Source organism: Mus caroli, unplaced genomic scaffold (genome assembly GCF_978045245.1).
Source record: "Mus caroli unplaced genomic scaffold, Mus_caroli_1 scaffold_5, whole genome shotgun sequence".
NCBI classification, from domain to species: domain Eukaryota; kingdom Metazoa; phylum Chordata; class Mammalia; order Rodentia; family Muridae; genus Mus; species Mus caroli.
The window spans coordinates 33,341,920-33,358,518 of record NW_028227260.1 but is presented as its reverse complement, the minus strand read 5'-3'; positions in this window follow the sequence as shown (position 1 = coordinate 33,358,518).

Below are 16,599 nucleotides of genomic sequence, written 5' to 3'. Positions count from 1 at the left end.
TGGTGCCCATTGCTCAAGAATTTCTCATGACACTCCAAAAGGAAAGATTGGTATGTAACTCAGACACAGAAAACACATAGCCCTGTATGCCTCCTTAACAATTACTGTTCTAGAGAATCTCAGACAGCAATACTGGAGGTTCCAGGAACAGCTACTAGGGTAAAATTCAATATTCCAATTACGGCCAGCCGCCAAACTAGTTCCTCCTGACCTTTGATGGCCCTCTGGTGTCCTCATCTAGTTTGTGATTACCCCTCACCCCTAGGCACGCGTATGCACACACACACACACCTTTCCACCCTCATAACTAAAGGAAAGCAAATCTCTTGAAGTAATTTAGCCTGCACTTTATCTATTTCTCAGCTACATTCATGCCGCACTGCTCTCTGAACAGCCATGTGTATATGGCACTGCCCCCTCCCACCATATGTTCCTCACATACACCATCTATACCACTCTCCCTCTATCTTCTCACAAGGCAAAATAACCAGTCTCAGCAAGGCTCCACTTAAATGCCACTTTGCAGGATAGTCTTTTTCCATAATCCCATAATGAAGGCAGACTCAATTTATCTCTTATCCTTTTTGTAGCTTGCTGTGCTTTTGTTTCTCATCAAAATCATGTATATGTAATTATATATATTTAATACATACTTACTTGGTTACAAGTCTCTACCCCTACTGAACTATACAGCACTATGGTTTCAGATGCTATGTTTAAGTTCACAACTGTAGTTCCCCTCCAAATCTAGATGTATATTTTGCACTAACAGTATTTATTAAATATGAATGAATAAACTATGTGTCATAAAATGTTGATATTTTAAAATAAATGGATCAAGTGGAATCCCCTGCATGGTTTAAACCCACCTCATTTCTCTCACAGACACACTATAATACTCTTGAGGTAAAAGAAGATATATACCATCTCTTAAAGTAACTTTTACTAGTTCTAATCTTCAACAAAAGAAAATATTTTGCATGACCCTTCTACAGCTTGATTCGTCCTTCAGCGGTTCACATGTTGAAGCTTCGTCCCCAGCATGGTAGTATTATGGTTGTGAGAAGGGATAGAGCCTGGTGGAATGTCATTAGGTCCTGAGGGATCTACTCTCAGGAATGGATTAATGATGATCTCACAAAATGGATTAGTCTCTAAGAAGTAAGCTAACTGTGATGATAGTGAGATGCTAAAAATAAAACAAAGTAAGGATACACCATGTACTTGTCTCCTGTGTGTCCATTTTTACTTCCTCATCATGTTGTTTTCCATTCAGTAACCTGTCATCAAGGTGCTGGTGGTATTCCATTTGGATCCTCTAGCCTCTATAATGGTTCATCAAAATAAGCATCTTGCATCTTCACAAGTTTCACAGTCTCAGGTATTTTACTATAGTAGTACAAAATGGAGTAAGGACCAAATATTTGTATGTGCATATTTAATTTATATGTATAGTATTTGCTATTAAATTTTTAACTAATAAGGTTATAAACTTTATGTTTACTCTATATTATTTTATATATGCATTATAAAACATACACTAAAAACACTCCAACATAGAAATTGTGAAGTGAGAGGAAATATATTGATGTTACAATGTTTATTTCTGTACCCTAATAAAATGTTTTGTGAACAGCTCTAAATTAAATGTCTTCAGTAAAGTCTCATCTTCAGGCATAATAATCTGTATTTGTTTGTTCTTTGCCAAGAGGTGCTGTTTTCTGACAGATTTTAACAGGCTTCAAGAATCTCCCAAACATACATATGAGTATTAAATGTTTTCTTATTTCTAGGCTTGCATAGCTAGTCCTGTAGTCAAGATCTCATGACTGATAAAGATATTACACTGTTAGAGAATGCTGGAAACACTAGAGGCTAACAAAACCTTGCTAATAATCCAGAGATTTCTAAATGTAAATTCTATACTATGAACATTTACATAGCTCTTATAAGAAACAAATAAGTAAAATTTCATGACCTTAAACTAGGCACTGAATTCTTAGATATGATACCAATGACAAGAGACAGTTTGACTCCTTCATAATGAAAGAAATAAAGAACTTCAAAAGACAGTACCAAAGTTCTCTGTAATAGACACCTCCACAATACAATGACTGATTTGTATAGCTCACTAACACAAAATTTAAACAGTATGTTTGCTGATTGCTTTGTATCCCATGATATTACTTCAATTCTCTAATTTGTAAGTGTGGTAAATAGTAATATTGTGCTAATCATGGGAATTTATATGTATAAAAATGTATCTAGGACTTTAGTAAGTAATCAAGGAATGTTAGTGCTATTAACATCACAGAAATATCTTGGACATTAAATTTACCTATGCTTTTGGAAAACTAATACACTATCAAGAGGCTGGAGAGATAGCTCATCATAGGGTGCATGACATGGAAGCACGAGGGCCTGAAGTCAGATTCCCAGCATCCATGTACAATGCAGGGCACAGACCATGGCAGTGTGTGTTTGTAACCCCAGTAGTGGAGGTCAGAAACAAGCACTTCCCTGGAATTCATTGACCAGTGAGCCAAGTCAGTCTATTAACTCCAGGTTTAGCAAGAGATCCTGTTTCAAAAAATAACATGTAAAGCAACCAAGAAAGTCACTTGAAGTCAACCTCTGTCCTTCACATACATGTGTTGTGAACACACTCACATGAACAGATGCCTGCATAACATATACACACACACTGCAATGATGATAATGATAATAATTATATTATTTATTATCATCATCATTATTATTATTAAATGGAATCTGCTAAGCAAGGTAGCCCATGTCTTTAATCCTAGCATTTGGGAGGCAGGAGCAGATGGACCTCTATGAGCTATAAGTCAGCCTGGCAGATGTACATAATGATTTCCAGGCCAGCTAAGGTTATATAGGGAGATCTGTCTCAAAACAGACACCCCAAAATTTTCAAAAATAAATGAATAAAAACGAGCAGGTAATCCGAATATTCTTTTACCAAAACGATGTATAAATATAGTGAATGTATAGAAAATTCTTGGCATCATGGGTCATCAAGGGAGTGCAAATTGAATTCACCATAAAGTATTACAACACACCTACTAGAACAGCTATAATTAAAAACTCATGTCACGGACTTGGAGAGATGCTTTAGTAGTCAGGACATTTGTTGCTCTTCCAGAGGACCTGGGTCCGGTTCCCAGCACCCACAGGTGGTTCACAACTGTCTGTAACTACTGTTCCAGGGTAATGAATGTCTTACAAAATGCAATATATCTCCACAACAGAATATTATTAAGTCACAAAAGAATAAAGTGCTAATACATATTATAAATGTATGAACTTGCAAAACATTCTAAGTTTAAAAAGCCAGTTACAAAAATTTCATCTTATATGATTCATATGAAGTATATACAATAGGGAAATGTATAGAAACTGAAATATATTACTGATTATATAGTACTAAAGGGTAAATTAAAATGTTGAAATTTAATGCTATGTATGAAACTTCTTTTGAGAGTAGTTAAATCCATCGGTGTGGCACAATTCAGAAAGCATTCTAAACTCCTTTAGTTGTAGATTATATAAAATGTCAACAATATGGTATGTGATTTATAGTTCCATAAAGTTAGACCTAAAAATACTTTGAAGAGAATAGAAGATGTACAAAAGGAATCTTTAACAAATTTAAGGAGTAAAACAAATCTAAATAATATCCTAGAGACCTCTTTAAACTAAATATCATCTCCCTTGGACTCTGATACAATTCAAACAACAAAAATAAAGTTCTAAGTGGTATATCAATCTACTCTCAAGTTATTTCCTTTCCCAGTGTATCAACATCCTTACTTGAAAATAAACTTAAAAGCTATAATATACGACCAGAGAAATTTGAGCACTAGACTATATATTTTATGCTATTAATAACTGTCAATTTTCTTTCAGTTGTCATAGATATTGTGGTAGTAATTTAGAAAGAAAATTCATCTTTTAAAGGCTTTGCTGAGGTGTATATAGATTATTGATATCACTGACATCTGATACTTATTCAAAAGAATATGGTGGGTGGTAGTGAAATGGGAGGCTTAGATAAGGAGTCTACACACTATATTTTCTTTTTTGTATGTTTAAAAAGAAAAATGAAAATATTTCATTTGTATTTGTTCCATTCTATGCTTATATGACTACTTCGTGTTTTTGTTAATCTAGTACTTAATCCTGTTTTTGTCTAAAAGATAGAAATAAGAATCCAAGTCATATAAAAATGTACTTATTCACTCCAAGAGAATAAATAAGGCATGAACGTAGAGAGATTGGTTAAGAGGTTTCAGTTTCCTCTAAGGTTTCTGGAGCCTGAAAAATAAATATAATGTCTGTTATCTTGGTCTTCATTACAGATCCTCTATCACTTGAAGTCCTAGTAAAGTAGAAAATTCATTTTTACCTCATCTCTTTGGTACTCACTTCATAATTTGCAGCTTTGGACATGTATGTTAAGGTTATATAAACTAGTGATTCCTAAACAAATTGTATATCAAATGACATCAAGGACTTATCACAACCATAAATTCCTGTTCTGTGACCTTGAAATCTCTGTAGTAGGGCTCAGAGACATATATCTTTAGTAAGTTCTCTAGACAATTCTAATAGAGCACGTGTATATGCATTTAGGAACTATGGACTCCATGTGTCTTCTTAGCTATTTTCAGAATCCCCTCTACAATTCCTGGACACATAGGTGTTCAGCTTCTGAATAATGACTTTATAAGTTCCATCATTTAAAGAAGTACTACACCAGAAAGCTCTTCTTATGAAACAATGAAATCTGGAATCTCTTAACACCCACACATGTTGGTACTATTTCTGATCTTGGAGATAGCAGGTAGATTAGATTTGGTTGAACTTTCTCCTAAGAGAGTACAAGCTTTTCCCTAGGAGGATAGTAAGAAGCTTCCAAGAAATAGGCCACTTGTCAGAAAGTATAATGTTTAAAAGTAAAAATAGTCGAAACATACAGAGTGTTCAGTAGCTCTGTTCATGAAGACAGTCCCTCTGCTACTCTTATACCATATACATTTTTCCTTGCAAATGACATCATCTTACTTTTCCTTATAGCTAAAAAAAAATGTGTATATATGGCACACATTTCTTTATGTCCATTTGTCTATGAATGGGTTGCTGATTCTATATTGGATTAATACAAATAGACACGAAGTAACAAGCATCTCTAAAGCATACTGACTGATCCTTTCATATGTTTTCACAGGGGTGCTATCACTGGGTCATATGGCAGTTCAATTGCTGGATTTTCAGGAAACTCCACAAACTCTGTGATTACCACAGAGGCCACTCAATTTACATTCTTATCCTCAGTATATAAAGATCTGTGTCCCTAGCTCCATCCTCATGTCTACTATCGATTGCTTGTTTCCTTGATGGTAACCCTTTTGACTAGTGTGAGATGAAATCTCATGGTTGATTAAATTTGCATCTTCTTAATAGTTTAGGAGTCTAGAGAGATAGGAAAGGGGATAACTAGAGAGTATAATGGGGAAAATAAAAGATAAAACTGACATGTTTTCTTTCACATGTGAATCTAGATTTAAACACACACACACACACACACATACACAACATGAAAGGTGAAATAACTGTGTGAAGGAATGGAGCCAACTGAAAGGGGAAACCAGACAAGGAGACAGGACTCTGAGCCACAACAAAATCATTCTTATCTGACTAAGACATCAATAATAAAAGGAAGTCATTGTATACTAGAATACTAACAAATTCAATTTTAAAATATATAATGTTTTCTGAAGTGCAAGACAGTATTTTACTTTATTCTTTTGAAAATACTATAGACTCGTTGCCTTCTAATTGTTCTCAATGCTGTAAAACCTTGGTCAGATGAGTCTGTATGTGATATGGCATTTGTGTGAAATTAATGTTTTATAGTTTGTGTCAATGAATATGAAATATCCAGAACTTGCTCAACTTTTCTTAAAGCATTATTATCAAAGCCTATAAAAAGGTCCGTTTATCTTTCTGGGGGTAGAGGTATATGTACTTAATCCCAGTACTCAGGTGTCAGCAGCAAGGTGATCTCTGTGGGTTTGAGGCCAGACTGGTCTACAGAGAGAAACATGCATCAAAAAATAGAGCCAGTTTATTTTGATAGTAAAAGAGATAAAGTAAGGTTTCATCTTAAAAGTAAAAAGTTGTCCCTAATTTTATATATAGTCTTCCAGGTCATTAACCTAAATAGCATCTTCACTCTTTCAGTTCAATTAATGTTTTATAATATTTATAAAGTTCAATAACTTGAGATCAACTGAAACTTATCATCTCAGTCACAAATGGGAAAAATACTCTTGTATCTGTTGTGGGATAGGAGAAGCAGTGTGTCAGCAATCTAGCAAGCTGCACAATAATGTAATCCTTCCCCAGCCTAGTAGTAGACCTTCTCATGTTGTTCTCACATACTCTTTTTATCTTCTTTTCTCTGAATTAAGGATCTAGAATTATTTTAATCATTATTTATGTGTACCTGGCTTTTCAATGGCTCTCTTTTCTTTTTATAAAATTTTATTTCTTATTGGTGTGTGTGTGCAATGTGTCTGTGGTCACCTAGGCATATGTGTGTCATAGCATGTGTTTGGGAGGAGCATCAAAGAACCACCTTTGAGAGTGGTCGCTACCTTTTATTATGGGCTTGGGTCATCAAGCATGCACAGAAATCACACTTACTAGCTGATCCACCTTGATGGCTTAGTTCTTTTCTTTCCTTTCTCAAAAATATTCAGTTTTTCTTTACCGACCCTTCAAAACTATGGTGCCAAGACATTAGTCAATGCAAACATGCATCAGCCACATTTATAGTATGTGCAGTCTTTATGGGAAATGGTTATTTATTTTGTTCCATTGCTGATCATTCTGTTTTATTCTGGCCCTCTCTCACATTTGTAGTACTATTGTAAATCACTGTCTTAAGATGCCAGCCTTCTCTTAAATTTGGTGTTATTTAGTAAATCAGCCAGCATGCTCTTGGTTCTATAATTTAGGTAATGATTCATCCATCTAATAATCACAGGTGATTGCCTACTCTGTTCTTGACTTCTACTCTAAACTTGATAGTATGGTAGAGAACAAAATAAAATATGGCACCAGAATACAGTTTTCTGAATTAATAGCCTAAATCCCTTAATAATGGTTGTGTAAGCTGTCAACATCAGTGATATTAGTTATTACAGAGGATAATCTCAAAAAGTAGTGTCTTATACAACCACCAGAGTACTTTAAAGGTCAAGAAGCTTTGTTTAGAAGGGTGTATTTTTCCTGGCCTGGAGCTCACTGTAAAATTTAACATTTACTGAGAAAACCAAAGTATTATTCCCCTATCAGGAAAAATGCATTTACCTATTGTCAGTACAACAATACAAATATACACATTCAATTCCTACAGTAGGAAATGCTATGCTCTATACTTCAGATGAACAGCAAATTCATAACAGATTAAACTACAGTCTAGAAGTGATATTAAAGGATTAGTGGTTCTTAGTTAAAATATTGGTAAAATATATTTCCATCACTATTTGGAGAAGGAAGTGATGTCACATAAAGCGTCTAGAACAAGTTGCAAGTATGTGTGAATCTCAACAAAGACTGACTGACATATAGGGTTTATGACAACTGTGCTAAGTGACTCCTGACCACAGTCTCTTCATCTATACAATAAAGATACCATTGCCTACACTGAAATCATTAAAATGTTGCTGGGACTATGTAAATGTGATCACATCCACTGAGACTTTTGGAAAACAAAAGGCAGTGGGGCTTCCCACCAGATCCACATAGATAGTAAGCTCTGGAAGCTGAAGACATCACATACTTTAGTTGTAGTACACAGAACTCAAACTGGGACTAAGGTGTATCTTCTTCGCTGATAGCTAGCTTCCAAAGTGGTGAAAGGTGCTTCTCAGGCTGTTGGGAGAGAAAAGTCATCAATGATGTTACCTAGCTAGAAATCCTGCATGCTACAGTGCTGACCGTCCAGACAAGATGCACCCATTGGTAAAATAACAGTTGCATGACTGCAGTGGGGGGTTGCCAATCATTTTCTGACTAAATTTGAAGCTCACACCACATGAGGGAATTCACATCTAGTATTGTAAGTCTGACAAAGAGCCCATAGTTAGGGATGTCAGTTCCTAAGAGGAGGTTATTACTGTTGTTTTCCTGTCAAACTGCTTTCTAAATATTTATATTTATGTCAATATACTAGTGTTACTTTCAGCTTTAGTCAGAAAAGCTTTTTGCACTGGGAAACAGTTAAGGAACCAACTCATAACTGGTCGGCATTGAGAATAAGTGATTGTTGGATGTTCAAGTCTAAAGAGAACAACTACATTAAGCACTCTATGGCTCATGAAGCATCATGGAAAGAATGATTAGATACTTCTTAAAATCAAGAGTAATTCTGTGGAAATACACAAAATGTTTTTTAAAACAAACAAACAAGCAAGGTCTACTACAGCAGTGATCTGCTTACAAGATATACTGGTGTAAGAATGGCACAGATGTTATGGAACCAACTACTGTCTGGTTTAAGGCTCACTCCATGAGATAGAACCCATGTCCAATGCTGTGAACGTAGCCAAGAACATGAGACTAGATAGGTTACATACCTAGAAGAAAACAGAATTATATAACTCTGCTAAAGCAACACAGCAATAAGTTGACTCCTGATGACATGTCACCATACCCATAGATCAGAGCATTACTCAGCTCTCATGAAAGAAGCTGCTTCTTGCAGCTACTAACAGAGAACTAACAGAGGAACTAACAGAGGAACTAGACAGGAACTAACTAGACAGGAACTAACAGAGGAAGCAACAACTGGACAATTTATGGAAAGTAAGAGTCAGTCCCTTTTTTATTTTTCCGAGACAGGGTTTCTCTGTGTAGCCCTGGCTGTCCTGGAACTCATTTTTTAGACCAGGCTGGCCTTGAACTCAGAAATCAGCCTGCCTCTGCCTCCCGAGTGCTGGATTAAATAGGAGTGTGCCACCACATCCGGCTGGAGTAGTCAGTCTTAAATGGGAAGTCTTCATCAAAGTCCTCCCATCAAGGTTCAGCGATCTATGGAGAAGAGGAAGCAACAGGATGGTAATAGCTAGAGGTAGTGATATTTTTTCCAAATACAGCAGGACTGATGCACATGTGAACTCACAGACAGTGGTAGCATGCATAAGTTCAAGCCACATGGGGTCCCAGCACTGAGAAGAGGAAGCGCACACAGGGTGTTACCCCTAACCAAGAAACTGTCTGTTTCCGAAACCCACCGACAAAGGAAAAATCCATTTTCTCCAATGGAATTTCACTGGGTCTTAATTAAACTTCAGGCCAGGCCTGAAACAAATTTTCTTTGTTTTGGCTTTTTTTTTTCTTTTTTCTTATTGGTCTTTTGTTTGTCACTTTGATTTCTGGTTTTGTGGGGTTTTATTATGTGTGTGTTTCTTATTTTTATTGTTTCGTTAGTTGGTTTTTTTAAAGAGAAGTTGGGTGGGTAGGGAGATGGGGAGGATTTAGGATGAATTGTGGGGGGGGGAAACATGAGCAAAATATGATGTATGAAACTTTTGCAATAAAAATACAAGCTCTAAAGCATATAATGCATGTCCACAAATATATTCATCTTCTATAATTATGTATCAGCAGCATTCTAGATTTGGGGGCTCTATGTTCTCATCTTCATTTATAAGGTATCAGGTAGTACAGTACTAGACATCAGGAATTGCATCCTAATTACATGGTATTAGTGCTGGTGCCCAAAGATAGCTCCTATCCCTTACTCTCACACTCCACTAGTACAAGATACAGAACTACAGGCCAGAATGGTTCAGCGTGTAAGTGTGCTTGTTGCCAAGCCTGAGGACTTGAGTTCCATCTCCCAGACCTACGTGGTAGAAGGAGAGAACTGATTCCTAAAAATTACTCTCTTATCTCCACAAACACTGTGGTACATACTCAACACACACACAGTCACACAGACACATACACACAGAAACACACACATACACACACTGAACCAATAAATGTACAAATAAACTTTTTTAGCATATAGAATTAGCATACTAGAACAAGAGACAGGGATTTTAAAATTTTGTGATGTACACCAGCGTTTTGTTTTGTTGTAAGTTGCCAAAGATTTAAAACAATACAAGTAATCTTCGCTGAAACAAGTCATCCAGTTTTTAGTGAGAATAGTAGGCTGCATAGAATTTTAACATAGCCTTCTCCTATAGTCTCTCTTCCCTTCTGTGGTAGCTTTGAAAATTAACAGGCTGCAATCACAGCAAATGGAGAGCTCCTGGGTCAGAAGGCTAAGTAAGAATGGGGTTGGACCATTTTCAAAGCCTCATTCCTAGAGGAACATAGTTATGTGACCTGTCCGGCAGTGTCCTGAAAACCCCTTCTCACAAACACAGAGTGCCTTTCTTTTCTTTTCTTTTCTTTTCTTTTCTTTTCTTTTCTTTTCTTTTCTTTTCTTTTCTTTTCTTTCTTTCTTCCTTTTTTTTTTTGTGGTTTTTCGAGACAGGATTTCTCTTGTGTAGCCCTGGCTGTCCTGGAACTCACTCTGTAGACAAGGCTGGCCTCAAACTCAGAAATCCACCTGCCTCTGCCTCCCCAGTGCTGGGATTAAAGGCGTGCGCCACCACCACCCGGGCCAGAGTGCCTTTCTTATTCACCTGACTCTCAGCTAGCTCTTCCTCAAAGCTTTTGTGTAAAACAGTAAATGGCAATTGTGTGTCATTTCTTGTGGCAATGATAACAATGGAAAGAAGCAAAAAAATTGACTATGCAACAGTAAAGAAGAAGCTGAGGAATGAGGGAGGTCTGAAGGCGACAAACACCAGTCACAACAATCCAATATACTGCCATTGATTTGAAAACAAGAGCCAACAATCTAGAAGAGGCACTCAACCATATAAGTGCATCTACAAAATTCCACATGGAGCATCATACTTCCTAAGAAAAGACTAGAAATGTTCTAACAAAATATGGGGGGTCGGCGCTGGTGCTTAAGCTAAGCTAGCTGACCTCTGAGCTCCAGAAATCCCCAGTCTCCACTTGTCCCATTTTGAAGTTATAAGTAAACCCTACCATGCTTGGCTTTATACATCATTCTAGGGAACACATTTAGATCTTCAGAGATGAGTGGCAAATACTTTATCAACTGATATATTTCCCTAGACCGGCCTTAATGACTTTTAAAAGATAAATTGTGTCATCAATACCTAAGCTTTCTAACATGCTATAGATGCAGGTGGATTCCTGGGGCATCCTAGCTTAAGCAGCAAGTTCCAGGTTCCACCGAGAGATCTTGTCTCTGAAAAGAAGCATGTGATGTTCGGGCCTCCACATTTGTATGAGCTCACACATACACACATGTCAGTGTACCTGTACACTCATGTGCATTGCTTCCCATGGACACACACATATGAAAGCTTGTGAGCACACGCATGCATGCATGCACACACACACACACACACACACACACAGAACCATTAAGGTTTACAAATAACTATTTTAAATCTGTGAGCACAGTCTTCAAAATCATGCATAATGCTCCATGGAAATGCACTATTTCGATAGGAGGGTCACTTCATGTTTTCCCATGGCCTCTGTTTCAATTATTGACTCCTTCCATCTAACCCCACATATCATCTCCTTTACCTCTACTCCAATTGACATTGGTTCATGGTTTTATTTGGTTGGGGTTTTTGTTGTTATTGTTGTTGTTTTGTTTTTTGTTTTTTCGAGACAGGGTTTCTCTGTGTAACCCTGGCTGTCCTGAAACTCACTTTGTAGACCAGGCTGGCCTCGAACTCAGAAATCCACCTGCCTCTGCCTCCCAAGTGCTGGGATTAAAGGTGTGCGCCACCACACCTGGCTTGGTTCGTGTTTTGTTTTGAAAGTTTGTCATTACACCTTCTTCTACCAAGTCTTGCAGTCCTGTCTGGAGATGTACCCATATTTCTCGACTTTCTCTTGAAAGTGACTCAGTCTATATCCTTTTACCATGCCAGTTGTACAACCTGTACTTTGTGGATCATACCTCTTACTTCTCAAGGGCTTTGCTTTTCAATTGCTTACTCTCTGTCTCTTGTATCACTCTCTCTGTGTCTATATAATAAACTCTATTAAGCAGAAAATATCCATTATTCCTACTGGAGAAAAGTTTAGGTCTAAGTCCCCCATTAGGCACTGTTCTGATCCTTGGAATCTTTTCTTTTCTTTCCCTAACAAAACTTCACAATAAAATTGCCTCTAATTATGTGGAGAAAGAGGAACACTCCTCCATTGTTGGTGGGATTGCAAGCTTGTACAACTAATCTGGAAGTCAGTCTGGAGGTTCCTCAGAAAATTGGACATAGTACTACCGGAAGATCCAGAAATACCTCTCCTGGGCATATACCCAGAAGATGTTCCAACTGGTAAGAAGGACACATGCTCCACTATGTTTATAGCAGCCTTCTTTATAATAGCCAGAAGCTGGAAAGAACCCAGATGTCCCTCAACAGAGGAATGGATACAGAAAATGTGGTACATTTACACAATGGAGTACTACTCAGCTATTAAAAAATGAATTTATGAAATTCCTAGGCAAATGGATGCATCTGGAGGGCATCATCCTGAGTGAGGTAAGCCAATCACAAAAGAACTCACTTGATATGCACTCACTGATAAGTGGATATTAGCCCAGAAACTTAGACTACCCAAGATACAATTTGCAAAACACAAGAAAATCAAGAAGAGGGAAGACCAACGGGTGGATACTTCATTCCTCCTTAGAACAGGGAACAAAATACCCATGAAAGGAGTTACAGAGACAAAGGTTGGAGCTAAGACGAAAGGATGGACTATCCAGAGACTACCCCCACCCGGGGATCCATCCCATAATCAGCCACCAAACCCAGACACTATTGCATATGCCAGCAAGATTTTGCTGAAGGGACCCTGGTATAGCTGTCTCTTATGAGGCTATGCCAGTGCCTGGCAAATACAGAAGTGGATGCTCACTTCCCATCTATAAGATGGAGCACAGGGCCCCCAATGGAGAAGCTAGAGAAAGCACGCAAGGAGCTGAAGGAGTCTGCAACCCTATAGATGGAACAACAATATGAACTAACCAGTACCCCTAGAGCTCATATCTCTAGCTGCATATGTAACAGAAGATGGCCTAGTCGGCCATCACTGGGAAGAGAGGCCCCTTGGTATTGCAAACTTTATATGCCCCAGTACAGGGCCAAGAAGCGGGAGTGGGTGGGTAGGGAGCAGGGTGGAGGGAGGGTATAGGGAACTTTCGGGATAGCATTTGAAATGTATATAAAGAAAATATCTAATAAAAATAAATAAATAAATAAATAAATAAATAAATAAATAAATAAATAAATAAATAAGAATGTAAAAAAAATGCCTCTAATTGCAGTCTTCTCATGGTTGCCTCCTCATTTCTCCCCACTCGACTCCTCTGACTTCTACCTTGATCATTACATGGAAACTGCTCATGCTTTCCCCAGCATTCACAGCCTCAGTAGTCATTGGTTTGTTTTCATGTGTTTAACTCCTCTGTGACACTTCTTTCTTCTTTAAACATCCTCCTCTTGGTTTCTGTGTGGGTCATCTTTGAGCTTCTATAAAAAAATATTAGAGGCTGGTTGTCTTAGTCAATAGGAATTTACTTCTTAGTTATGGAGGGTGGGAAGTTTTGGATCAAAGGATAGCAAGGCTCAGTTTTTGGAGAGGGTTCTTTTCCTGAATTGCAGCTAGATGGCTGCTTAGTCACCATGCCCTTACATGGCACAGTAGTGGGCAGAGCATGGTCAAAGGCTTTCAAATACCAAAACTATTACCTTATTTGAGAAAGTGTAAAACTATGTGTGCTTGGAGAAAAGTACATAATTGAAATTGAGAAAAGATGGGAATGTCAAAATAAGAAGGGTCTGTCCAAGCAGTGCATTATAAGGTCATAGGACCCTATCTCTCCTTCTCTTATTATAAGGGCAATAACACTTTCAGATTGGAGCTCCAGTCTTATAATCTCATGTTACTTTATTTACCTCTTATTAACTCCCTGTTTTCAAATGTAATCACATAGTATATTAGAGCTTATATTCATTATCTTCCCATTACTACAACAATAGATACTACAACAATTTAGATAATCTATATAGAGAGGGGGTTTATTTTGAACTAGAATCCCTAGTTTCTGGAGATTCTGGTTCGAGATTTGGATAAACTCATTCTTTTGGGCCTGTGGCAAGGGAGCACATCAGAGAAGGAGTGCACGGTAGGCTAGAGTTGCTTACCTCTTGATGGACAGGAAGCAAAAGAGAATAGTCATGTAGTGTGGGTTCTAAAGTGCCCTTCGAGAGCATGACCTAAAGCCTTACTGTTATTCCATTAGACTCACCTTGTAATGCTCCATTACTTCCTGGTAGTGCTATAGAAAGAGGAGTACATTTTTCATACATGGGCCTCAGGGAACACTGAGGTCCACATTATAATAGGACTTCTACATATTGATTGGAGAGGTGGGGACAAAATTTAGTCTGTGATGTTTTCTATGACTCTAATATCTTCTGATTTTTTTCCTACCACAGCCTCTTATTCTTTTTATATATTTTTTTTGCTGCCTCTTTCCTTTTCTCAGAATCATCCAATTTCTTTAATTTATTTAACCATGTACTTTTATGTAAGCTTATACATTGATAAGCACTTTTATTCTTGTGTAGTATTTCTCTTTATTTTAAAATGTATTCTTCTCTCATAGGTTTCATCCTGACTGCAGTTGCCTTCCCTCCGTCTTCTCCTCCCAGTTACTTCCTCCATCCTTATAGCCTTACTCTATGGCTCTCTCTATATATAATGAACTGTAAATGCTGTAATTGCTTTTGTTTTCAATGACTGCTCTTCCCTTACTACATATTCTCTTTAGGTTGATCATGAGTTTATAGATTCAAATGTCATCTCATAATGATGACTTTCATATTTGCATCTATATCCAGAGTTATAACTGTGAAAATGTGTATCTGTGTGCTATAGCATACATTCAGCTATATGCTTGAAATTATGATACTAATATTAACATCAAACAACTTGAAAATGGGACATATTTTTCTCTGATACATTTACTTCCTATTCACAATCTTCTCCATTCCACTTAATAGTGGCAATACTACCTTGTGTTTTATAACCAGAAACATGGGTTCTACTGTTGCCTTGCTTTGCTCCCTTAATATCTCCTTCAAAACTTAAATTGATACACCAACAAATCATTCCAATTGTCTTGTGAAAAAAAAATAAGTGGGATCTGCCTCTGAACTGTACTGTGATCATTCACAGGGAAGGTATCTTGTTCTTGTTATCACAGCTTGGAAGCTTGTCTTCTTGCTTTTATTATTGTTTTCTTCTAACAGAATGAGGGTGGTGTGGTTTTGTGTGTGTGTGTGTGTGTGTGTGTGTGTGTGTGTGTGTGTGTGTGTTGATTAAGTAATGTAGCTTTCTTACTTAGGTTTATTCAGTGGCTGAGAAGTACTTAAAGAAATGTTCAATATCCTTAGTCATCAGGGAAATGCAAATCAAAACAACCCTGAAATTTCACCTCACACCAGTCAGAATGGCTAAGATCAAAAACTCAGGCCGGACTGTTGTGGCACACGTCTTTAATCCCAACACTTGGGAGGCAGAGGCAGGTGGATTTCTGAGTTCGAGGGCAGCCTGGTCTACAGAGTGAGTTCTAGGACAGCCAGGGCTACACAGAGAAACCCTGTCTCGAAAAACAAAACAAAACAAAACAAAACAAAACAAACAAACAAAAACCTCAGGTGACAGCAGATGCTGGTGAGGATGTGGAGAAAGAGGAACACTCCTCCACTGCTGCTGGAATTGCAAACTGGTACAATCACTCTGGAAATCAGTTTGGCAGTTCCTCAGAAAATTGGACATAGTACTACTTGAGGACCCAGCAATACCTCTCCTGGGCATATACCCAGAAGATGCTCCAACATGTAATAAGGACACATGCTCCACTATGTTCGAAGTAGCTTTATTTATAATAGCCAGAAGCTGGAAAGAACCCAGATGTCCCTCAACAGTGGAATGGATACAGAAAATGTGGTACATTTACACAATAGAGTACTACTTAGCTATTAAAAACAATGAATTTATGAAATTCTTAGGCAAATGGATAGATCTAGAGGATATCATCCTGAGTGAGGTAATCCAATCACAAAAGAACACATATGATATGTACTCACTGATAAGTGGATATTAGCCCTGAAGTTCAGAATACCCAAGATACAGTTCACAGACCATATGAAGCTCAAGAAGAAGGAAGAACAAAGTGTAGATACTTCAATCCTTCTAAGAAAGGGAAACAAAATACCCATGGAAGGAGTTATAGAGACAAAGTGTGGAGCAGAGACTGAAGGAATGACCATCCAATGACTGCCCCACCTGGGGATCCATCCCATATACAGTCACCAAGCCCAGACACTATTGTGGATGCCAACAAGTGCTTGCTGACAGGAGCCTGATAGAGCTGTCTCC